At 41.8% G+C, this 24,483-nt stretch overlaps 1 protein-coding gene across 5 annotated transcripts in view; it reads left to right on the top strand.

The window, feature by feature from the left end:
- The first annotated feature begins 1,892 nt into the window (after window positions 1–1,892).
- Window positions 1,893–24,483, top strand: part of SEMA4D (semaphorin 4D) — a 107,655-nt gene continuing 85,064 nt past the window's right edge. For all 5 annotated transcript variants that reach the window (XR_009961304.1, XM_062600619.1, XM_062600618.1 and 2 more), the window contains exon 1: window positions 1,893–1,996. The gene's annotated coding sequence lies outside the window, so the exon portion shown is untranslated. The remainder of the gene's footprint in view (window positions 1,997–24,483) is intronic.

Raw genomic sequence — 24,483 nt, 5'->3', positions numbered from 1 at the left:
TTTTACGTTGTTTTACTGTATTTACGTAAGGGGTTTTCCAACATGGCTATGGGGGTTCAGAGTTTAATCCCTTTTCATGCTCCTACCTGACAGGCAAATTGTCAGGAATGGGTCTTTCCCCCCTTTCCGGAGCATGCCGTTTCTGCAGCTTCTCCTGTTCGCTGTTGCTTTTGTCAGGCTGCCACAGCATCTCCAGAGCCCTGCATTACTACCTTCTTCTTGATGCCTCAAATCTAATGTTTTTATGGTGTGTGACCCTGTTTGATGTCAGTGGGGTACGGACACCAATAGCACAATATCAGGCCGGCCTAAGTTAAATCACCATTTGGAAAATGTAATGAGAGGAAGTGGATTTCTCTGTGTTCTCCATATAATAAGAACATCCTCCCTCAAAGGCTACAATTTCAAATGCCCTGAATCATACATAGCTGGCCTAAAATATCAAGGTGGCTGGGTCTTGCCTTGCATGTAAGCTTTCTTTGTCTGGGGCTATCTTCATGACTCCATGTTTTTAAGAGACTCTATTTCCTCAGCAATTTCATTTTGACAGCATTTAATGTGATTATATTTAATGTGAAGTGCAGACATTACAACTCAACTATTATGTTTTTGTAACAATACGTACATTTTGCCAGGCTGGAATTAAAGGGTCTGTTGGGTGATGGATTTCTGGTGGGGTAAAAGCCAATGTCCAATAAACTAAATATGTTGTCCAGTCTTGCTGAACTGGCTCCTGGAAACTAAGCTATAGTAACCAGAGGACATTGGATATTACCTTTTGCACAGTAAACGAGATCAACCATCCATGCCTGCAGCGCTGGTTCACCTCCTTCACCAGAACAAGTCATCGCAGGCACACATGGACACGAGGGCAATCGATAACTCATCAGTGACTCAGCACAAGCATCCTGGGTGAAATCTCTGTAGTCGCTGACCTATTTTCTCTTTTATGCCAAGCTGTTGCTCCTTTAATATTACCAAGCAGTCACCTAAGTGGGCCCACGCTTTGAGAAAGTGCAGTAATTCCAGTAATGTTTGCTTTTAATATAAATCATTCATATTTTGGCGGTGCCAAGAGGTTGCATAGCAGACTTGAATCATGTTGTGGTTTGCAGCGAGGCTGCCGCTGCCTGGATCTGTCTCGTCCGAGAGCAGATACAGCAGGGGAATGTGACAAACAGCAGTAGGCACGAGGAGGTGAGGTAGCTATTGCATGACCCGGTGATTCCTGGAGGCACCAGGTCTGCTCTCAGTAGAAGCGCATTAATGTATTTTCAAGCGACACGGCACTAAATCACTAGTGAGGAGCTGGTCTGTTTATACCATTACTATAGCTGTCATCAAGTGGGTGTTGTGTAGCTGCCGTGCTCCTCTCCCGCCTAACGGGAGCCTTCGGGGGAGCCGGAGCTAGTGGAAAGCTTGAGGGTGGCGGGAAGGAAAAGGCAGACACGTTATTGAGAAGAGCAGACGAGCCTAAAGGCAATCCTGGCCGAGGGGCGCCGGGGGGCAGTGGGGCTTCGCCGCCTCCCGGGACCAGCCCCCCGCTGCGCGGCCACCGCGGGCTCGGGGCGTGCGCAACGGCCGGGAGCCGTAACGGCCGGGGGGGGGGGGGCGCGCAACGGCCGGGGGACCGTAACGGTCGGGGGCCGTAACGGCCGAGGGAGCACGCGCAACGGCCGGGGGGCCGTAACGGCCGGGGAGGGGCACGCAACGGCCGGGGCGCGCGGCGGGGCCGGCGGACCGCCCCTCGGCGGCGGGGAAGCGGCGGCGCCCCGGCGCCTCCGGCCGCCATACTGTGGGGCAACCCAAACTTGTTACACACTGGCACCCACTCCTGCTCCTCCCCCGCCGCCGCCCTGCCCCCGCCCCGCGCTCGCCGCCGCGGCGCAGGGAGAGGAGGGGGCGGCCGCTGCCCACCCTGCCCCGCGAAGGCGCCGAGGCGGGGGCGAGGCGAGGCGAGGCGAGGCGGGCGCCGGCAACCCCTTCGCGGCAGCAGGTAGGCGCCGCCGCCGCGGGGACGGCCAGCAGGCGGAGGAAGAGCAGGAGGCGGCAGAGCTGCCGCCGCCGCCGCCACCGCCGCCTCGGGGGCGAGTGGCTGGGCTGCGCGGGTGGTGGCTGGGCGCCGCGGTCTACGGCGGGGGCCTGGCGGTGCGCGGCGGGCGGCCCCGCGGAGAGCGGGAGGGCGGGCGGTACGGCGCGCACCTGCGGCGCCGGGCCGGGCCGGGCCGCGCCGCGCCGCGCCGCGCCGCGCCGCCGCGGGGCACCGCGAGGCCCGGGCGCTGCGCAGCGCGCCCGCTTTGTTCGGGCGGGCGGCGGCGGGCGGCGGCCGCGGAGCCCCACACAGCTCCGCGCGGGGCGGCCCCGGCCGCGCCGAAGCGAAGCGGGGCGGAGAGGTGCGGCGCCGCTAGGCTCCTGCATTTTTCATTAGCGCTCATTATAAATCCGGCTGGAGTCGGACGAAGAGGAGGAGCCTCTCTCGACAAATGAGTGAGAGTTGACAGGTTTATAAATGTATCTATTTATTTTTTTTCTCTTTTCCCTTCCCCGTGAAGCCGTGGCGGCTCTGCGGCCGCCGCGCTGTGCAGCAGCCGCGGTGCCTGAGCTCGGCTCGGAGCAGCGGTCCTCCGGCAGGCTGGCGCGGGGGAGCCGCCAGGTCTGTGTGTGCGCCTTTCGGGTGTTTAAATTCTGATCGCAACCTTGTGTGTGTGGGGGGGGGTGTTACTCTAAATAGCGAAGAGAGTGCTTTTGGCCTGTGCTGCACCTGCTGTAGCAGTTTGGCTACACAGTGTTGAACCTCTTGGTGCACTGCCAGTGTAAACATGTAAAGGATATTTGAGCTGGCTGCTGCTTTTTGGTAAATATGGATGTGAGACATTTTCATTCAGCTGGGAAGTGACTTGGTTATTTCGAAGTGCCAGGCAGGCTACAAATTGCAATTAAAGTATCTTGGCACTTCAATAAAGACTTCTGTCCGTTTGGAAACTCAGTCTTTTATTAAATGAATAGCTGTACTCGAAGCTTGCTGTTTGAAAACTGGCTGCATATGTTTTGAAGAGCTATTATAAGTTGTTTTGGTTTTCAGCTGTCAGGAGAGTTTAAATCAGGTCTGTACAGAGGTGCTGAGTTTGCAAGAGATGGGTAAAGTGACTTGAAGAGTTTCTTGTCTGTTCCTGTTTGCCCTCAAGCTAATTATAAATGGATGTCTCCTCTGCTGTTTCGCTGAGGTGTGGGTCATTCGCTAATGCTTTCTAAATATATGAAACCATGCAGCTTCAGTCTTTAAGAGCTCTCCATGAAGAGAAGGCATTGATTGTAACTTTAGTACTGCAGCTTTTTTTTCTATTATATGACTGCCATCAGAAGGGAGGAGAAAAGAAACTTGGGCCTGCCCTGAAGTGGGGGTGAACCTGATAGTCCTGTATCCAGAATGGATTTTTCATATATAGCCTTTTGGTTTTATGCAGAAATATTTTCCTGTTCTCCTCTTGTCTCCTGTCTATTAGCATATACCCCTTGCAAGGAGGTACTTCAGCTGAGAAATGTGAAGTGTCTCCTTTTAGTCATTAGACCCAAGTAGTTCTAGCATGCTCTGGAAATCAATATGGTAGTAAAGTCTCAATTTTTTTAATTAGAGTTCTTACAGAAATTGGCTGGAGGCTGTTTCTACTTTATGACTGTTGAGGTCAGAAGTAGCCACTGATCTCATACTAACTTTTGGATACCTTATTTCTTAAGAGAACTGGTTAATGACTTCTTTTATTAGAAAGAATGCAAACTTAGGCAATTATGCAAGTATACCTAAACAAAGTTCTGCTGACTTTGTGGTTGCGCAGATGTAGATCATTCTGGAGGCTGTTCCGGAGTAGGAGTATCATTTACAAACTCGGTGAGAATGAGGCATTGTATGGAGTACAAGTAGCTCATGTATGGCAAAACTCTGCACTTAGCTATGTTCCATGTTGTGCAGGGAAGCGTATGAATACAGTGTGTTATGTGGGATGAGCAGGTTGTGGACAGTTATTCTGTAATTCAGGTAGCAGAGTTGTGGTGCAGGCAATTCTGCAGTACATGAGAGGAATGGTAAATAAATCAGTGGGGGGGAAATAGGTTTCTACATGTATGTTGGTAAGGGGAAAAGAAAAGCAAGTTTTGCAAACATAGAGCTGCACTGACAAATGAAGTCTATCTCTGTTGGGATTTCTTGGTCTAGAGAGCAAATAATCTCCCCCTCCCAAACAATTATTCTTTGTACACTTAGACTTTGCAATGGTCAAGGATTGCTGCAGAATGCTTTTACAAAAGGCTGCTTGCAGTCATGCCTACCAGAATAGGTCCATACCTGTTTTTAAGAAACAAGAATCATAGTAGCTGACAGGGAGGACACAAAGAGTGAAGCATTTTATTTCAGTATTTGATGTGAATAGGTTTATTTTGCAACAGTAAGACCGGTTCATAGATCTTCTGGACAGTATAGGTACAGATGTGCCTGGAGATTTCCTTTAATTTGTTGTGTTGCCCTGTCTTTGCTAGTGTTATCCTGCCCCAGTATAAACAGCTATTACATTAAACGTTTGATAACCTTTTGTTAACCTGCTTGCATTAACACAGCTGTGCATTGCTGAAACACTTAGAGGTCTTGCAAGAATGGCTGTCTGTGAGATGATTCAGTTGCCCTGCCACTGTCCCTAGTTGGCCCACTTTGTGAACAGGTTATGCAACATCTTATTCTTTTTCTTTATGCAACATCTTATTGGGGAGGTTTTGGAGACCTGTTCAGAGGGTATGTAAACTGCTGGGGGCCACTTGACTAGAGTTAGAGGTTGCAGTCTTCGCATTCTGCTGTTTTTTCTCTCACACAAACACCTTTTTTCTCTCTCGTGCAACTATCTGAAGTGTTGCATGTCTAATGAACATTATATTGTAGAATATATTGCCTTAGATGTTTTATTGCAGTTAAAATAAATGAAGGTCTTTCAGCCATGCCAAAATTAATTCTTGATCTGGACTGCTGTCTTTAGATGTAATACTGATGTATACCATCTGGTTTGCAAAAGGTCATGGGTAAATTGCTTGTGCTTTACTTTTGCTGGATCTTCCAAACATTCAATTTACTCTATGATTTAAATGAGTTAAAAAGTAATTTCTGAAGCTCCAAGACTATTGACGTGTTATTTGTGAATGGATGCTAGTGTGCCAGAATTCCTACTAAACTAAAGTTTGATTACTTCTGAATATGACTGAGAGAATTTTTCACAATGGTTCATTTTTGGAAAAAGACATGAAATATAGTAATATATTCTGGGTAGCATGTAATAATGAGGGTAGAGACTTAAAGTGATAACAAAAAGTACAGCAGAACCTAAGCTTCCCTGATGTATTTAGTATCTTTTTGAAGGGTTGTTTTGTACACATGTACATAAATGATTTTATTGGAAGTTTTAAATTAAGAATTCAAATTTTCATTGTTCTGATAATATTACACAGTTTTGGAGCGTTCTCTTGTGCCCAGTATGCAGCTACTGTTTGCTGTGGTCAACTAGGTAGAAAAAGATGTGCCTGGTTGGGAGGTTGTACAATTAATAAGGCACTGCTAAGTGCTTCTGTCTGCTTTAGTTAATTTTCTTTCTCTAAAGCTTTCCTGCCCTCCTTTCTAACCTGTTGTTTCTCTGCTGGTAAAGAAGCATTTCATAAGGCCTCCCTCCTCTGACCTTGTCTAGCCACGTGGTTGAGGTGTCTTTAAGTACATAGATGAAGTGTATCAAAAATAGCAGAGGGACCCTCTTGCTTTAGCTGAGCCTTGAGTGGTAGGAGGGTGAAGTGACTGCAGAGTTGTTTTTTTTCAGTGTAGCACGTCGTCTTGTTTGCATACTAGGAGGAGCCTGTGAACCCAAAAGGATGCTGCAGCTTCCATTTGGAGAGTTAACTTTCCTGTGCATTGGTGTGTAAGTGCACACACAAGTTACATGTCTCAGCTGCATAGAAGCTGTTTCAGTTGTTTGCCCTCTCATAGGAGGGTTTTGTTGTTATTTTCAAATGAGTTGAAGAAAAGAAGGAATTAAAGTGACTTCTTCTCACACAACTGGTTAGTTACAGACCAAAAAGTACCACCTAGGATTTCAGACTACACTCTGTTACCCACTAATGCATAGTAACTTCCTCGATGGAGAAGCTACAAGTCTTGTTATTCAGAATTGGCTAAGTAAGGTATTGCATTTAATTGTATTCTAGCAGAAAAAAACCCTTGTATTCGTCTTTTATGTAAGTAGAAAGTTTTAACAATGCAAAAGGTTGTTCGTCCGTCTGAATAGACGTATTACTGTAGCTTATCTAGAGGATGTTTTGCTCTATTTTTATTTACCTCAAGTGTCCAGAATCCTCTTTGCCTCCCTCTTCTCCCCCCATGTCATGCCAAGCTGTGCAGCAACAAGCTTCTGATAATGTGAATAGGTTTCTGCAAATGGCATAAATGAAAAAGAAGGAACTTTTAAGTTAAGCACTTTTTGTGAAGTGCTGGAAGGAGAACAGTCAAATAACATTTTTTTTTTTTTTTTAATGAGTGGACATGCATATTGTTTGCACACAGTACTGCGATTGTGAGAGTTCTGGACAGTGTTTTAAAGCACAAAAAAAGACTTCTCTACTGCAAGAATATGTTTTTATGCTACTGGAGGAAGGGGAAAAAATTGGACTACAGCTATAACCAGATAAAGAACTTTGCAAAGGACAATCAAAAAGCTTAAGTGAACCCCGTCTATCAAGTTTGAACAAGTGTCTTACTATAGCAATAATATTCATATTTCTGTCTTTCCCTCTCTTCTTCCACTCACTTCTTTTCCCCTTCCAGTTTGTGTGCAGCAGTGAACTCATTATCTACTAGGCATTTTCTACAGTGATCCTCTTAAAAAAAAAAAAAAATAGTATTAGCCTATATATGAGCCAAGCCAAAGAGGATTGAACATTGTGCAGCAAAATTAGTACCTGTTGGCCTCATTACAAGGACAAGTAAGATTTGTGGGTTGTAGTTTGTTTGCTCACCCTCTCCTAAGGAGTGCTTTTGGCACTGTAACATGGAATGGGCTTGAAAGGAGAGAAGGTGATTGTGCATTATGAGGAACTTGGTTTGTGTATTGACATGCACTGTTGTGCATACTGAGTAGATGTGGACATTACTGAATAGTTAAAGAAAGGAAATATATTGAAATATGTGGAATGAGACACTTGGAAGATCTTGGTGTCCTTAACAGTACTGATTGCTGAATTGAGCTGGGGGACAGAAGAGGAGATGCAAAATTTAGGAGAGTTTATAGAGCTAGGCGTTTCTGTTCAGAAAGCAGACAGGAAGGTAGAAACTTCTGTATGCTGCTTGCTTAGCTCTTTCTTGGCTTGCAGGAGAGACTAATGGGTGGCTGGCAGCTAGAGCAGGTCTAAGGCTGCTGCAGCGAGCTGATCCAGGACAGGACAGGGAACTTGTTCTTGTGCACTTGAATATGGCCTGCCAGGTCTATGCATACTTGCTTGGATTGCATAATGACAGAGAGGGGAGAAGGGGGATAAAACGAATAAAACATGATTATAGTTGTTATTTTATTTAAGATAGTGTTCAAGGGCAGGCTTTAACTGTCTTTCTTCTGTGTTCCCCTCCCATATATAAAGCAGGCATTCTTCTTGCCCCAAGTGATTGTATTTTGTATGTATATGTTTAGTTGTGTCTGTTTTTCATAAACAAGTGATTCTGTATGGATTTTGTCACTATATATACAAAGATGCGCATAGAAAAGTGGAGACTTTCTTTTTTTTAAGTCTTCTTTTTTATTTCTACTGAAAGAGGTAATGTTCTCTAGTTGTTTGTGAGCGGAAAAACAATGCAAGACGTAGGAGAAAGCTGAAGATGTGAAAAGTCTTGGATTTATGTTTGAGTTCTCGCTCATTTATTGCATGTTGGGAGAATGGAACAATACAGACTTACTTTAAGTGAGCTATGAATTTATATCATAAATCAGGTCCCTGAGGTTGTGTTTGGCTTTGCTTAGGTTTGTTGTAGTTGAACTCCCAAGTTTGAAATAATTCAGAAGAGGCTAGCTGTTTCTTTATGTTGTTTAGCAAAAAAATAAGCTGGTCAAATTTTGCACGAGGGGGCTTTAAATTTGGTAATTTATTTCTATAAAATGCATTATTATAACTAACCAGTTTGCAAGTCATCTCTTGTGATACTGGGAAAGAATAACTCTGCTTTGCGTTGTGGTGTTTGAGACCGTCATTTAGTTGATTGATTCTCTGACATCCTAGTTACTTGCTAATCTGCAGTGATAAGAATATGAATAGATACAGTATTTTAAGGATATACTTCTGTGCTTTGACCTCGTCCTTTAATGCATGAACTTATTCAGATGCCATTATTTAAGAAATGTCAGTTGTTAGCACAAGCAGAGCACTTACCTGAAATACTCAGAGAAACCAGACGAGATTGCGCTCGTTCATCTGAACTCTGTCGCAGGTTTTGCAGAAATAGCTAGCTGCAATGGACTGTTTCAGTCCTGAATCTTCTTTAATGTTCTAAATGGTGATACTGCTTTTTTTTTTTTTTTTTTTTTTTTTTTTTTTTTTTTAACTGTGATAATCTGAGGATGTAAATAAGGCAAAGCTTGTAGAGAGAGGTAACACCTTCTATTGGATCAATTGCTATAATTGGGAAAGTTATGAGAATAGACAGACTTGTGTGCATTTAATCTCTTTTTTAAACCTACACTAATGAAATATCTATTACCCTTCCCTGTAAGCCCCATCTTGCATTTTCCTAGCAGGCTCTATAATTCTAACTTTCCAGACATTTTAGTGTGGCTTGGGAGACGTTTCTGTGTGTAAATCTGTGTTTAGTGTGAATACGGTAAGAACCATCTGCAAAGCATTTAGAAACAGAGGCGTGTTGTGCCCGCACAAGTTAATAATCAGTGGCCCTGACCTTGCAAGAGAGTTTGTGCAGATGCATTTGGGGATGTGCCCGCGGACGCTTACCTGCTGCGTAGGGGCCTTGCACAAGCCTCCTGTCCTGACTGTTCCAAAAAAGGTTGCTGTAATAACAGAGTGCTAATGCCAAATGGGGTGAAGGTGGCGGGAAAGTTTTTTGAGGGGTAAGTTTTTAAATGTGAGAACTGGCTAAATCAGCTGAAGTTCTGGTGTGCCTTGGCCACAGATCTCCTTGTAGTTCACCATTTTGCACGCAGGGGTCTGCAAAAGCAGTGTGGTGCCCACAAATTTAAGTGGTCTCTCCCCCCATTCCCCAAGTGCCACACACAGATCCTCTTCCGTTTTTGTCTGCAAAGGTACCCCACCTGAAGGATCTGTTTGTCTGAAAACTAGTCTTCTCTCACACCAGAACTGTAGGGGTGAAGAAAATAAATACCTCTGGTAGAATTGATCAAACAAAAATGCAGAATCACTGGGAATTATCTTTCTCTTTTGTGCTAGGGGAAGAACTACATTAGTTTTATTTTCTGCTAAAATCTGTGTCTGTCTTAGTTCAGAGATTGACTGTCATTTTTTCTGTTGAAATTACTGAGTTTTTAAAAATCTACACTTATGTGTTTAAATGCATGGACCTGTTGAAAGAAATTTACTACTCAGTTGAATGTGACCAAGTTCTTACTCCAAGTATCGGCAAAACTGATAAACTGCTTCAAGAGGTCATCTTGATCATCTACTGGGTGAGTGAGATGCATATTGGCATTTAACTCCTCATGCACAGGAATCAGTTTTGAAGGGATTGTGCGATAAATATGAGGTAAGTCTTTGCAGGCTTGAGAGCTTTCGTGTTGATGAAATTGTATCTCCAAAAAGAATTAAGTAATTAAAAACATAAATATGTGTGTGCATTTACAGCATGCTTAATTGTTTAAAATACTTGACTAGTTATTGTCAGGAGGGATAGATGCTAGAGAAATTGTTTTGTTCTCAAATATATGAACAGATAAAGTAACCCTAAATGCATTTTAAAGCTTGCATGTTCTGTTTGTTGGAGGAATTTCTTCTTGCAGTGGCAGAGGCTGTATGCAATAGATATGTTTGTATGGTTATGTGAATTAAATGCATATATATCTAAAGTTAAAATAAGTATTTTCTCACGATATGTAGATGCTGATATAGAGATATACTCAAATGATTGTATTTGCCTATCTAAAATTGATTTCTTTTTGAAAGCTCTGCTTGCCTCTGCCCTGAAATAGGCCTCCCATGTGCATAGATTGATTGTGCATCAAATGATACATGCTGATATTCAGGAATTCCACTGAGGTTTTAACGAACTTCTTTTTCCTGCTTTAGCAGTGATGGTCACTAGGGGAAAAAGTAACTGTTATTCAGAGCCTGTCTTCTGTCCTTTAATTTAATTGTTGGCTTTTATGAGAGTTCAGTTCCTGTAGCTGCGTGTCTGTCTCTGCTTTTGTTTTTTCACAGCTAAGTCTTTAGCATATAGCTCGTAGGATAGGATGCAAATTTATTTTATTTCAGTTGCTTTGGGGGAAAAAATACTAGATTCTGAAACAATGCTTTTGATCAGTATCTCATAGCTTTTGCTGTCTCAGATTTCTGTTTAGCGTTTGTGCAGAATATTGGACACACTTGAGATCGATTTGCCATTGTATAAAAGATGGTGCTGACATGGATTTGGGAGAGAGTCGGGGGGAAGGGGAGAGTGCAGCAGAAGTAGTTAATGCTTGCCTATGGAAGGTGAGTGGAATCAGCTGTGATGATTTCTACACAGTAAATGGGCTTGGGGAGTCAAAGGTGTTAATGTGACCCTGTCATTACACAGCACTCAATGGTAAAGGAAGCTTTGAGGTTCCAACAGAGAGATCTTGGCCTGCATATCTCCATGGCAACTGCCATCATTTAAACATTTATAACCTTTGATTAAAGATACAAAAAAAAAAGAGGGGAAAACCCTTTAAACATTACAAATGTAAAGCTTTAACTGGGTCTTTCATTTTAACAATATCCCTTATTTACATTCCTTAGAGTGAGAGGTTTATAAGGAACCCAGCTGTCCCTTCCCCATTTGGTAGACTTTGAGATGACATTTCAGGGCAAATGCAGTGTTCTGAAGGTAGCAGTCTGACTTTGATCATAGCTGCACTGAAATAACTTCACTAATTTAGTTGCTATTTATTTACATTTGTATATTTTACACCAAAATTATGCTTGCAAGCAATTATGCAAGGAGATTTGTCACTCTGATAAAGGGCTTTAAAACTGTTTTCTTCAACACAGAAATAGCTATTTTCTTTAAAGAACAACATCAAATCCACCCTGAACTGTAGTCTCCTGAGCTGTAAAATGGCTGATACACAGAAGTCTACAGCTGGTGGGAAGACTAGCTGTTACAGCAGAAACTAAGGCTTGTTGCTAACTTGCAAACTGTGTAGAAGGGCATGTTTATGCTTGGTGTATCATCCCTTGCCTCCCTCCTCTCCTCCACATGCATGTTCCTTATTTTACTTTATGCTATGATGGCTGTGTAGCAGTACTTTGAAGGAAATGCTGTCCATTCAGGTCAGGTATCCTGCTTTCTGGGACTATCTCACTGCTGGGAAGCAATGGAATTTTGGGGGCAACTTGAATAATTTTCCGTTATATTTTTGTGGATTTTTTTTCTTTTTAATCCTACATTTTGCCACATACCACCATTTTCAAATCATTCCTGGGGAAATGGAGGAAATACTGAATATGATAGTGGATTTCATGGATATGCTATTTAAAATTGTGGATTCATGTCAGGATTAGGGCAGTGGGAACTCTGAAGAGGGCTGCCGTCAGGTGTATTTCTTCTGTATCTTTTCATCGGGCAACTAAAATCTGATTTGGGATTGAAATACTGACGGTAGGGGATGATAAAGGTGGTATGACTGGCTTAGTGAGAGAACTCATAAATGTAAAGAGTTGTTTTCGTAGGGTTGCACACTGCATTTCCTCAGCTTTTTACTATCACTTCTTTTCCATCAGGAAGAAATGTATAGATACTGTGATGCCTAATAGCTTGGTTGATTAAATGGTGGAAAGCAGGTGAAGGTTACCAAAATAGAGAATCTGACTACTACAAATACTTTATCTCATCCAGCTTCCCAAGTGTGGGCATTGTACCCTTAGATAGCTTCATGTGCTGATTCTGTTGGGATTGTGAGGGGCTTTTGTGCTGCTCTTTGCCCCTTAAAATTCCTTGTGGAAGTTTTTAGCATTGAAAGACCTGGTTGGTTACTATACAAAGTTCATGAAGCCTGTGCAGAAGAGACTGGAAAGTTCACTATACCTAGATATTTATACAGATGGACTCCATTATGGAGGAAAGTAGAAAACAAAAGAAAATTTGAAAGAAGAAAGAATAAGAAAAGTATTAAAAATACTTTTTTTCCATCCATACTGGCTACAGACATTGATGTTGGTACTCATCCATGCAATTTTGGTGTTGGGGGATGCTTTTCAGTAGCTGTTGAAATGTGAGATAGTACCTCTGGCTACTCTGTGAAATGAGAGTGATATATTTTCTAGTGGCATATTATCTCTTTGGAATGTGAATGTGCATTTGGATGATAGAAAAGTATAGAAAGCATCATGATGGCAGGAACGTATGTGAAAAAACGTCTTGGGATAGCTACTGTGTTTCCCACCATTTTTGTGAGACAGAATCAGGTAGGTGGGCTGGGAGTTGCTCACTCTTTTCCTGTATAGTCAGAGGATCCGGTCCTACCCTTAAGTAATAAAAGTATCAAGAAACAACCCAAGGGCTTCTCTATGTTGTGCTGTGTTTATACTAGTGTGGACAGGTCAATAGTATATATTATATTGCATATTATATTGCATTTTTTGTCTTTGCTTATATAGTATATTAAAAAGGTTGTAATCTAGTGCAAATTCTGGCAACTACAGGCCAGTCAGCCTCACCTCCGTCCCTGGAAAGGGAATGGAACAGCTCATTCTGGATGTCATCTCCAGGCATAGGGAGGAAAAGAAGGTGAACAGGAGTAGTCAGCATGGTTTCACCAATGAAAAATCCTGCTTAACCAATCTGATAGCCTTCTCTGATGGAATGACTGGCTGGGTAGATGAGGGAAGAGCAGTGGACGTTGTGTACCTTGACTTCAGCAAGGCTTTTGACACTGTCTTTCATTAACATCTTCCTACATAAGCTCAGGAAGTGTGGGTTCGATGAGTGGACAGTGAGGTGGATTAAGAACTGGCTGAATGGCAGAGCTCAGAGGGTCGTCATCGGTGGCGTGGAGTCTAGTTGGAGGCCTGTGGCTAGTGGTGTCCCCCAGGGCTCAGTAGTGAGTCCCATCCTGTTCAACATTTTCATCAGTGGCCTGGATGAGGGGACAGAGTGCCTCCTCAGCAAGTTTGCTGATGATCCCAAGCTGGGAGGAGTGGCTGAGACACCTGAGGGCTGTGCTGCCATTCAGAGAGACCTGGACAGGCTGGAGAATTGGGCGGAGAGGAACCTCATGAGGTTCAACAAGGGCAAGTGCAGGGTCCTGCACCTAGGGAGGAATAACTCCATGCACCAGTACAAGCTGGGGGCTGACCTGCTGGAGAGCAGCTCTGCAGAGAAGGACCTGGCAGTGCTGGTGGATGACAAGTTGACCATGAGCCAGCAATATGCCCTTGTGGCCAGGAAGGCCAATGGTCTCCTGGGCTGCATTGGGAAGAGTGTTGCCAGCAGATGGAGGGAGGTGATCCTGCCCCTCTACTCGGCCCTGGGGAGGCCTCACCTTGAGTACTGTGTCCAGTTCTGGACTCCTCAGTCCAAGAGAGACATGGAGCTACTGGAGAGTCCAGCGTAAGGCTACAAAGATGACCAGAGGGCTGGAGCATCTGCCCTCTGAGGAACAGCTGCGAGAGCTGGGCCTCTTCAGCCTGGGGAAGAGAAGCCTGAGGGGGGGATCTTATCAATGTTTATAAAGTACCTGAAGGGAGGGTGTCAAGGGGATGGGGACAAACTCTTCTCATTTGTCCTGTGTGACAGGACAAGAGGCAATGGGCAGAAATTGAAGCACGGGAAGTTCCGCCTGAACGTGAGGGGGAATTTCTTCCCTGTGAGAGTGACAGAGCCGTGGAAGAGGTTGCCCAGAGCGATTGTGGAGTCTCCTTCTCTGGAGATCTTCAAGGCCCGCCTGGATGCAACCGTGTCTAACATGCTCTAGGTGACCCTGCTGAGCAGGGAGGTTGGGCTAGATGATCTCCAGAGGTCCCTTCCAACCTCACCGGTTCTGTGATTCTGTAACAATGAGGTCTTCATGAAATGGAAGGGACTCTGCCACTAGCGTTGTGAATATTAGGATCCTCAGGTGTTAAAGGAACTCATAGTTTTTTTTTCTGTTGTACAAATTTAAAAGATGTTGTGCTTCGGAGCAGGGTTTTTTTTCTGCCTTCCTTATCCTGTCTTTCTCTTCCTACTTTTAAAACAGCCACTCATTCTTTCTTTTTTTACCTACCATCAGCCATTCTACAGCTAAAGTAGCTTTTTGTGAAAGTCCTGATTAAGTCTTGTATTATTTCCCTTCTGAAGATGTATAGGTGAAGGGGTTTTGTAAGCAAAGGAGTGTGGTTACATTTTGCATGTTGCGAGGAAAATGTGAGGATCTGGGCAGACTTTGGGGCACACTCATCTGATGAATGACAGTGCTCCCCTAGCAGGTGTGTTTTGTGGGGAAGACTCCTGCAGCAGAGTGGCAAACTCTGAGAAACATGCTGTTTCTGTGTATCCTCTAGTGTTTGGGGCAAGTGCGGTCATTTGAGCCTCCTGCCTTCTGGTTTAGTTTCACCTCTTCAGACATTAGTAGAGGTAGTTCAGAGTCTCCAAAGCTGCTTACCTTAAGGGGTAGCCAATCTGTCTGGTTGCCAGTAGCGAAGTGTTATGTACAGGAAGGGTTTGTCTAGCAGAGGTAGATTTGGGGTTTCATGTGGGGCAGCACCTGGCATGAGCTCTCCATAGTCATTTAGCAGGTCTCTCAGCTCATTGCAGCCCTGCAAGGGGCCTGGTGGTTTCCGTCGCTTGGCGTTTGTCTGTAATGCCTATTTCCATGCTTCTGTTGTGTGCCAGCAAAACAAAGCTCCCCATGTCCAAGCCCCATGTTCAATCCCCGCTTCTTCCTTGGGAGTGGCAATACTCAGTGTTGGGTGCTGTGTTCCCCAGGGAGGGCAGCAGCGTTTGGCACAGGAACCTGGCCCAGCTCACTGGTGCCCTGAGAGAGGAAGCAGTTTGGCAGTGGTGCAAGCAAACTAATTAGTGTTTTTTAAAAGCACAGTAATCTGGAATGTAGTACCAGACAACTCAATCTGACCTACTAAAAAACAGCTAAGGAAACATAAGCTCTAAAACTTTTGCAAGTTAACTGGAAGATGCACTCCAGAATATAAGGACCCATGAAATAGACTCATCCAAGAATGAAATCTTTGGAGTTAGTAAGGATTTTTTACCTTCAACACAGCACTTACATTTTTGGTTAGGTGAATACATGTCTCTGAGAGATTGGTCATGTTGGTCTGAGTCACTGGTTAGTCCAGAGAGGTCTCTGTCTTGAAACACTCCCAAGATCTTTAAAAATAAGGGTTTCTCTTTGATGGAGCTGCTTTTCAGTAGGTAGGAGGTGCTATTTTGACACCTTTGACTTTTAACAACAGTTAAACAATTGTCTTTTAAGGCCGAAATAACCATTAGGTCAAATTTCCTTACCACTTGTATAAAACAGATTCCAGAAGTGTATCCAGTTACACCTATGAAGAGGTAGTGATTTGTACTTTGATTAATGCATACTTTTAATGAGATGCAAAAAGTCACAAACCTACTTTCTGAGGTAATTTTGTTCTAGCTTAATCACCAGAAAAGAAAAGCACCGTTAGAAACATTTGCCATGAGGTTCTCACTGACTGGTCTTGGGGAGGGAGGGCACTAGTACCTATAGCACTAAGAAGAAAGTGCATTGGGAATATGCTTGGAGTGGGTGGGAGGGAACCCCGCCTTCCTAACTGCTCTGGCTAAACAGGTTTTTATGCCTGATTCTACTTCTGGTATCAGCAATGAGGAAAATATATATTATGGTGTTTTTTTCCTGGTGTTCAGTTATATAGTGCACTGGTGATTTTTGGCTTGCTTCTATATCTTCCACAACTAATGTTTTAATCAGTGTTTCTGGATCCTAAAAGCTTGTTTCACAAGATTAAAAAATCTAGCTGGTCATGTTGGACATCTGTGTGGGAGCTTTGTGAGGATTTGTGTCCATAAACGGTTTGATCACAGAGTGTGACAATAAGCAAACTCCAAATAAGTAGTACCACTAGAAATGTTTTCAGAGGCAGCTGGAGATCTGTAGAGATGGGGAACTGAGTTGTCCAGAGATAAAGGATGGTGAAATGTGCCCAGCTTCAGACCCTTGAAGTTATCATGATCTTAGTGTGCAAGTCCAGCTGGAAAGGTGCTGTAGCAGCTCTGAACTTGTCCAGATCATGACTTCAGGGAAGTCCTGGTGATCTGTTCGTTTAGATCCTGGAGAGTCTGTTTGGTTGAAGCTCAGCGTGAATAGATCCGTACACAGGAGAGAGTACTGTAGCCTTTGTTCAGAATTGCCATATTTTTATGTTGATTTTTGAAAATTATTTTTAGTAGTTTACCTCTGACCTTGCAAAAAGTTCTGTTGGTTTTCAACATCATACTTGTATTACAGTTAATAGCACCATGAACATTTTATTTGCTTCTATATCTATGTAGGGTCGTGATTGTGGCATTGACTTTAAAAGTTCTTCAGCTATGATCAAAGGATTTCAGTAAGCCTTTCTGAGACCCTTCTTGCAGTGCTGAAATCCTTTGTGATTAGATATATTTGATGAAGATCTTCAAGTACTGAGTTTAAGACTTCATACAATGCAAAATTGCAAATGTGGTATTGATACTGAGATGCTGTATTTAGTCATCTGACCAATACACTATTACTTTGACTTTTTATCCATTACCACCTATGAATATTCCCTTCCTAGACAGACCGAGGAACCTTCAGTTATATTTAAAATCGATTAAGTGTTGACAGTAAGGTCATTGGCATTTTATAGGTCGTACTAGATGATTTTCTAATACTGGCATACATTAATATTCTTACAGGAAGCAAGAAAAAAAAGTTACGCTACTATGATGTTGATTGTGTTAGTACCCATGGATTTCATTGTTCAGAGAGAAAAGCATGGAAAGTTTTGAGTCAGTGTATAAATTATAAAAAGTAATTTTTTTGGAAAATACATTGATAGAACTATTTGTGGTGTTGTGAACCAGAATGTTAGGTGGGTACTGTTTGTACTGAAAAGTCTTATTGTTTCCTGCTTCATCTTGTATAAGAATGTGAAGGCTGAAATTGAAATAAAAGCAGACTATTCAATTACTTTTAATTCAAAGATGAAAGCAGCAACTAAAACATATTTTAGGTTTAAATTTGAATATTTCATTTCCTTTATTTCAAAGTAGTTGATCTGAAAAAAAAAGAAGTAGTAGTAGTTCATACTTTGTTTTGAAGCTGAGTATGGTACCTTGGATTTAGAAATCAGGCTTTATTAATAATTATAGCTTGTTTTAATCTAAATTTTAATATTAGACCATGTTCAGACATTTACATAGGTAGAGCAAAGTTGGTATTTTCAATCACTTTTAATAACTAGTATATGTAAGTTAAGTTAATGAGGTGGTATAGAATTTAATACCTAAGACAGAAGAATTGTGTGTAAGGTGTGTCTTTATGACTGACTCAAATTTCTAATATATAACAAATGTGTATGTAGCTGTCTGTTCCTTTGCAAATTATTTGGTACAAGTAACTGTGGGTTCAATGAGAAAATTTATGTTATCGGTGGGATGTATGCAAAAGGGTTAAGTAAATGGAGTAAGAGATAGCATACTGTATCCAGCATTGGAAGTTTTGGGGCCTAACATTTGTCTTTTCTGGGCTTTGTTGTAATTCCTAACATTTGTTGAGCTATCTTTCAAAACTTTGCATTTCTTTTGCTGCTGTGAGTGCTGAGGTTTCTGGCAGAGGCAGGGGGTAGGAGGGTAAATGCCATACTGTTTTCTAAAATACACAGCATAATGCAAACTTATGCGAAGGCTTTCACAGTACCTGTGACAGCAGCCTGTGGTCTACTTGCAGGAGTAAAGTACTCGTACTTGTTTCGGAACTGGACTTTATGGTAGGTGAATGTTGCAGTTCATTAACACAGCTGAATATTTGCAATGGATGTTTTGGAATAATTATGGACTTTGACTGTAATTCTCTACTTAACTGTTTGGCAGGAGGACGGAACAACTTGATTAACAATTCAGCTACTAAAATTTTTCCATCTGTGAGGGTCATGCGTAACAGAAGTCTAGCTGAGAAGTCAGTAAAGGGGAAAAAACTGTGACAGAAGTGAGAAGATCAGTAATAAAGCTTTACATTTGTTTAGGCCATCTGCAGAATGGAAAACATGTTTGTGATTCTTAATAGGTCTTGTGTAACAGCTATTTTAGTGCAGTGGGGGGTTACAAAGTGGGAGGTTCTTGACTTAAATGTTTTAAGTACTCATCAAAATTCACCTGCAGTCAAACTTTCTGTATCTACTTAGGTTGCTATCCAGTTTTTTTTCTTCCTACTTCTTACATTTGTCTTATGTACCTATGATCATTTTGAGAATATAAAACTTTTTTTTATTTCTGATCTTTCAAAGCAAGGATTTTTTCCCCTCTATTTTAAAACTCTTTGCTTTACTTCTGATACCTAATTACACTTTAACCTGTTTTTCAAAGTTTATATGGAGAGGTTTAAAGGTTTCTGTGTGACTGTGATGTGGGAAGGACCAAAGGCAACTTAAGCTATTATAATGATGAAAATGTGATTGTTTAAAAATGTTTGTTAAAAATGTAAATCTTTATGAAGCTGTGGAGGAGGAAAGGATGATTCTATCAAATGGGAGTCCTGAAAATTTCAGTACAACAGTAAAAAGGTGTTATGGTTGTCTAATATTACAAAATCAGTTGTGTTTGTGTGGAGAGGAGAGACAGGGCTGGGAAAGGACAGCATTTATTATTTTCTCAATTAATAATTTCCATTTTCTGCAAAAATCTGAAGCCATTGGAAATGGGTCTAATTGAAGGTTTTACCATACTCCTGCTGTTGTGTTTCGGTAGCGTTCAAGGCCCCAAAGCAGAGCTGTGGGATGTTAAGTGCTACATAAACATGCTGGGGAGACATGGTCCCTTCTTTGGGAAGTTTACAGCATAGTGTGAAACAACAAGAAAGCGAACCTGAGAGCAGTAGGAGAAGCAGAATTTAGAGGAGCAGGAGGTTAAAGATGTCATGTGGTTTAATTGCATCGGATCATTTAACTGTGCCTTTAATCTGAAAATAGTTTCCTGTGCCAGTTTCCTGTGTGACTGCCAGTGTGGACATCAAGTATTTGAAGAGAGAAAGCGGGTGCTAACTGTATGCTTATTAAGGGAGCTACAAAACGAAAAGGGAGTGAGGCAGGAAATAAAGCCAGCAGGACTGGCTTCAGACTTGCATCTGATCTGCATGGCTTAAAGTGTCAAAATTCAAAATCAGGTAGCTGGGAAGAAAGCAGGGCCATGAAGGACAAAAAAAAAATGGATGGAATGGATAAAAGCAAACAGTAATGGGGTTTAAACATGTCATATCCTATCGCAGAGGATGGTTTTAGTGGCAAATCTAGAATGAGGATGAGGAGGATCAGGTTTAGGTTTTCTTTTTCAGCAAGTGTGCAAGATGGAGAAGGGAAGGTGACTGATTGGTTTAGCAAGAATTTGCAGATGGTGACAGTTCATTCCAGAACAAAAAGTACAGCATATGTGACTGATCTGATGGAAGTTGAAATTTGTATTACTTTGATTCACCTGTTTTCTTTCTTGGTATATCAACTGCAAGTACATTGCCAATACTAGTATAGCCTGGTAACTGTTTTTCTCTGTCTCTCCAATTTGCTAAGCAACATATACCTAGATTTGTTTTTTGAGGTATTTCTGCAGAACTGTTTGGATCTTATTTGTTGCAAATTGATCTGCATTTTTGTAAATCTGGTGTAATTGTCTTGGTATCCTGCCTGTACCAAGGCATAACAATTTACAAAATTATTTTCACTTGTTACCATGCTCACACTGTGATGAAAATTTAAAGATTACATAATTGATTGTTGCTTGCATATATGTACGATATAACACCATGAATCTGTTTCTACAAATGGATTTTTCCCGAGGTTTGTGTGCAGGCTGGGCAGATTGATCTTTGGCAGTGAATGTATTGATAAGCTAAGTCCTAGTAGGCAGCTGGCATAATAGTGTGAAGTAGGATTTTTGGAGCAGGAACCCTATTGGAATAAGAGTCCTTCATTAGGGTAGAACACCACATTTAAAGTCATTGTAATCCTTGGTGATGGAGTACTGTGCTGTGGAGACAGTGCCATTCCTCAAGGGAGAAAGTGGAAATGCCTTGCGTCGCTCAGCTGTCCTGCTACTGATTAAGGAGAACCACTGGCGGAGGTGCCTTTCTGAGGCAGGCAATTATCTGCAGCCGGAGAGATGCAAACCAAGGAGTGAAGCCTTAGGGGAGGAAAGGGTGAGGAGGGCATGGGAGGGAGGCGGGGGACGGGACGGACTCGCAGAACGGGTAGCATTCGTTTTACTGCTTCTGAATATTGGACTATACCTGGAAAGCTTTCGCTCTTTGACATGGTGAGGCATTCAGCTTGTGGCTGACTTTGTACAGAGTTGAGATAAATGTGTTCTGTATTCATAATTTTTATTTTTACACTTGCTTAAGTATAAAACAACTTAGTGCTAATTTGCAGCCTATTGAATGGTTAGCATAACCAGCACAGATGCCTTTTATTCTTGTTTCCCTTTTTGGATGGTATTGGATTTATTTATTTATATTTAAATATTGATCCAAAATCTAGCTTTAAGCAGCAAAGGGACTTGCATGCAGCAGGTTACTGCCATACTGTCATTCTTCTTGTAGCAGACTCATTACTTGATGATAAAATTCAGGCCGGTGCCTACTGCTCAAGGCAGCCTTTTGCTACGGTCTTTTTAAAGAGAACAGCCAGGCAGCTTGGGTTGCAGGTAAGAAATTAGTTTTCCAGTTATTCTGTAAATCTGCTTAAGTTGAAAGCTTATCTAAAGGTTCTTTATCAATTAAATTGTCAAAATAGGGAATAATTTAGTATCAGAACAAAATAATTGCCTCAACTTGTAAAATACTGTAATTTAAGCTCCAAATGAAAGAGCTTATATGGTATTGTCCCTCCTGACTGATTTCATGAACATTGTAGACATCCTTTCATATTTGTGCTGGCTAACAGTAAATCTGTTTAAATTACTTAGTAGATTGAGATTTCTTAATTTGACCATGAGTCATATGGCCTCTATGGAGATTAATTGTAAATTCTCTTATTTTTGTATGTGTGTATTAGAGAGAGATCTTTCTCTGTCTAGTTCTCTTAATTTCTGTAATGGTCTTCAGCCCCTGATTGTAGTTTGAGAACATTCAGACAGACTTAGGTGCAGTCCGTGTGAACGGAAACGCTTCAGCAAGTTCTTCAGTATTATTGTGGTAGGATCTATCAGGAAGTTGGTATGTTGTATACAAATACTGTATCGTTTCCACTGCCAGAGTGTTTAAATATGAAGAATTAGCAAAACCTACCCTTTGATGCATGTGTTGTATAAATTGTAGTCAAATGTGCTGTCACTCTGTTTACACTGCTAGTGTACAAAATTGTAGCTGGACTTCATTTCAAAGACACTAAACTCTAAAGTGACCTATATTTAGTCTATACAGAATAATCCGTGTCAGTGTGTGTAACTGACAGTTGAATATCAGTAGTGGTTTTTTCCCAAAGAATAACCATTCTAATATTAGAAGAGTAAACAGGGAGAAGAAAAAAAAATCTTAGTTGTGGTTGTGCTGTAGGATGTATTACTATTAATTTTTCTGGTTATTGCTCTTAAATCATGCTTTTTTTTTTAAACTGAAACTTAGCATAGATATCACATAACTAATACACTTTTCTGTTTTTGCTCTTTTTTAACTTGAGTCCACCTTGGTTATTGGAATGACACTGGAACTCCCTTAAAGAAGAAATTGAATTTTCTCCAAACAAATCTAAAAATCAGTAGGATGCTCTTTGCAGATACCTCTAAAACAAAAGACAAAGCAAAAATGAAGTCTTCCTTTTAGAAGACATCAAAGGAATCTTTCATGATCCTAAAAGTTCTTTTCCTTTACAATGCAAAGTTATTAAATACTGAAAGGATACTGTTATGCATCATTAGTATTGATGCTTTGTCTAATAAGAAGCAGAAAGCCATAAAGGGGAAGGGAGTTTGAAAGCATTTTGCTAATATTTTAAATAGCAGCTAGCCTTAGGATTTTTTTTTTTTTTTCATTTTGGATTGTTCTGTGGCTGCTAGAGATTTCATGTCTGAGGCTTGATGTCTTAAAATGACTTTTTCCCCCTGCTACTGAAGATGTTTATATAAATATATGTATATCCTAAGGTTATTAGCAGGTAGTAGACAAAAAGAATAATACCATGAGCATGTAGAGTAGGCTGTGGAAGATTTTCTTGATTAAGTAGATTAGTAAGTAATAAATGAGACAATGCTTCAGACAAAGAAACAAATACCTCTCTTAAGGGAATTCACGTTTGTTGACAAGAGGATTTTTCTGAGAAATGTCATGATTGAATAAATTATTGTCACGGGTCAGTATGCAGCAAGTACAGATGTGCTGACAGGAGAATGACATGTTTGGAGACTGTCTGCCCTTAAACAATTGCAGCAGGAGGCAGCGGTAGGCTCAGCCTGACCCGCATGGGGTTACCTTTGTCATAGCTTAATTTGGTTAGGGAGAGTTTGGCTTCTCCTCAAAGGCAGGAATTGGCAGGAGGAGCACTTCTGCTGGACATGCCAGGTGCCGGGCCAAAGAGGTGAGCTCTGCAGGGAGCTCCTTTCACTGGGAAGACATAGAAACAGAGTCTTCCACAGAGCAGGAGAAGGTCTAAACCACGCTCTTGTAAGGTGAAAGTCTTGCTGCGGAAGGTACAGGTCCCATGGGTCCATGGGTGCTTATGAGTTCAGTTCGGCTTTTGGGGCTACCTGGGGATTGGGCATGGTACAGTTGACAATGCCATTGCTTTTTTTCCCGCTCTAGGCTTATTTTTGTTGGCGTAGGTGGCTGTTTCCTATCTCTTGGTGAGAGATGTATATAATACGTATTTATTTTGCTCCTGGGTAATGTCTGGAAACTAACATATGGCATAATTTTTAGGAGTGGTAAATTGATAACTTCTGTACTGGAGTGGCTGTCTTTGATGTCTTGTTTTGCAGTAGGTGCTGTTCTCCCTGTTTCCTGTCTGGATCTGTAGCTGTGTCTGGCTTTTCAATTTTTTAAATCTAATCAGATGCCATGTGACGAGTGTCCTGGATAACTCTCTCTTTCTAGGATCTGGTTTGTTAGTACATTTCAGCAGAAAGCATCTGGCCTTTGCTTTTGTACCTACACTTTAAGGTGAAATCAACTTTCCCCTGAGTTTTGTAAGTGGTGGAAACCTAAGGCGAAGGTAAGACTGCGCAGTGGCTCAGCAGGTCCCCTGCTAACGTTGGGGCTGCTGTTTCTGCATAAGCCCCTCCAGGCCTCTCTATCTTTTCAGAACAGCCTTCTCCATACCAGACCCCCTTTCCCATTCTGCATTATTGCCTGTCCAATGAAGAACAGTTTCCAACCTGGCTGTTAAAGAAGCTCTAATAAAAGGCATGCTAGGCTGTAGAGGCCATCAAGAAGTAAAACTGATATGATTGGTAGTAAGGAGGGAAAAAAGCTCGAGTGTATTTGCAAATTTGGAATGGGCAGTATTCAGATTTACTCTTTTACTGCTTTGTCAAGAGTTTAATGGTTGTAATGCAGTGAAGGGATCTTTTCTGCTACCATGTTTATCAGTTAGCTACATGTTATTCTTACTAATGAAATGTGACAAACCAAATAATTGACATCTGTTATGAGAGAGGGTAAATGAAAGAAGGAAATATCAAAGATTAGTTTTATGACTTGACTTTGTAGACTAGCTGCTTAACACAGTACAATAAAACTTAACAGTTTTAGCATTTCCGAAAGTTTGTCCAGACAGTTTGGTATTGTTTTATTGCCTGAACAAAGTAGCTATTGTTCCTCTGGTTGTTGCTGTTTGCCTTCATCTGTATAAAATAATGTCTGCAAGAACTGCTGTGAAGCTAATGATCTCTCCTGAAAGAATCCCAAATGTTTGGGATTAGTCCGGCATTGCTTCAGTAGTGTGAACAAGGACCAGATGGGGGTGTAAAACACAGCATGCCAGAGCAGGAGCCAGTGGTGCATGCTGACTTTCACAGTTAAAATGGCTTGTAAAAAATAATGCTGACAGTGTAACCTCATT

Source organism: Rhea pennata, chromosome Z (assembly GCF_028389875.1).
Source record: "Rhea pennata isolate bPtePen1 chromosome Z, bPtePen1.pri, whole genome shotgun sequence".
Lineage (NCBI taxonomy): Eukaryota > Metazoa > Chordata > Aves > Rheiformes > Rheidae > Rhea > Rhea pennata.
The sequence above is the reverse complement of the archived record's forward strand: the minus strand, read 5'-3'. Positions and strand labels throughout refer to the sequence as shown.